The following is a 1,186-nucleotide window of genomic DNA, read 5'->3' as shown; positions in this document are numbered from 1 at the left end:
TGTGCTACTTTTCTTCTTTGTGGCACTTTCTCATTTTAAAGTAATATACACATGTTGAAATTGCTACTTTGGAATTCAATTTTTAGCAGAATAGTTTGGAATTTAATTATAAAAGCTGCTTAGGCACATTTGGTGTGGCAAGATGTTATATATTGCCGTAACTACACCAGAGTATGATGGTAAAATGAGAAAATGTGTTAATAATTTAGTACTATCATGAATGTTTAATTGAAGTATCCAATTAAAAGCGCATTAAAAGCTATCTCAGTTTAAGGCCCCATTTACAAAAGGGAAGAGTTAAAAGATAACTGGTGATGTGGATTCCATGTTAGGCTGTGAATTCACCATATCTATATTCTGATTATATTTGTAGGGTCCACAAACAGGTCTACATTTTGCACTTGGCTAACTCAAATCTGATTTATTTTTAAGCTTTTAGACTTACTGTTGACTTCAGTGGCTTGACATATTTGGAGAAAACAATTTTAGCAATACCGTAATTATATTGCATTGTGAAAATAGTGTACAGAATCCTGCCTATTAGCTCTCTGGTCGAATAGCTTTAGAGCCCAATATCAAAATGAAAAAGTATGCAGTCAATTTGTAGCTGTGGCTGTCCCAGGCTCTGAGAGAGACAAGCTGGGTGACAAAATATCTTTTATTGGACCAACTTCTGTGATGGTGGGAGTTCCTTTCTCAGACCTGCAGAAAAGCTCTGGGTGGCTTGAAAGCTTGTCTCGCTCACCAACAGAAGTTGGTTCCCCCCTCCCTGCAAAAAATTAAAAAGTTTGTATTGTGGGGAATGCATGCAGCAGAGGGCACTGCAGTGTATAATATTGAAATTGGCAGAGGTAGGCCCTGCTGGAATGTCTGCTTGGCATGCTTGACTTTCTTTTCATGCAATTTTAAAATTCTAATTCCTTCTTTCTCAGGGGCTTCCAACCTTTTTGAGTGAAAGCCCCACTAGTTAACATTAGGTAAAACATGCATCTCTTCCCCCCCCCTGCTTCACCACCACCCTGGCACCTGGCCATAAACACATAGCCCCTATAAACACATATAAGGATAATAATAGTAAGAAACTGAGTAAGAAACTAAGCCTTCCCTAGTGCAACTACCACTGCACACCCTGCCTCTTCCCGTCCCTCAGACTGAGGGAAATGGAGGTGGTGGGTGCTGGCAGGCT

The sequence above is a fragment of the Emydura macquarii genome, unplaced genomic scaffold (assembly GCF_026122565.2).
Source record: "Emydura macquarii macquarii isolate MOO-44397 ecotype Brisbane River unplaced genomic scaffold, CSIRO-AGI_Emac_v2 contig_1253, whole genome shotgun sequence".
NCBI classification, from domain to species: Eukaryota; Metazoa; Chordata; order Testudines; family Chelidae; genus Emydura; species Emydura macquarii.
Note: the sequence above shows the minus strand (reverse complement) of the source record.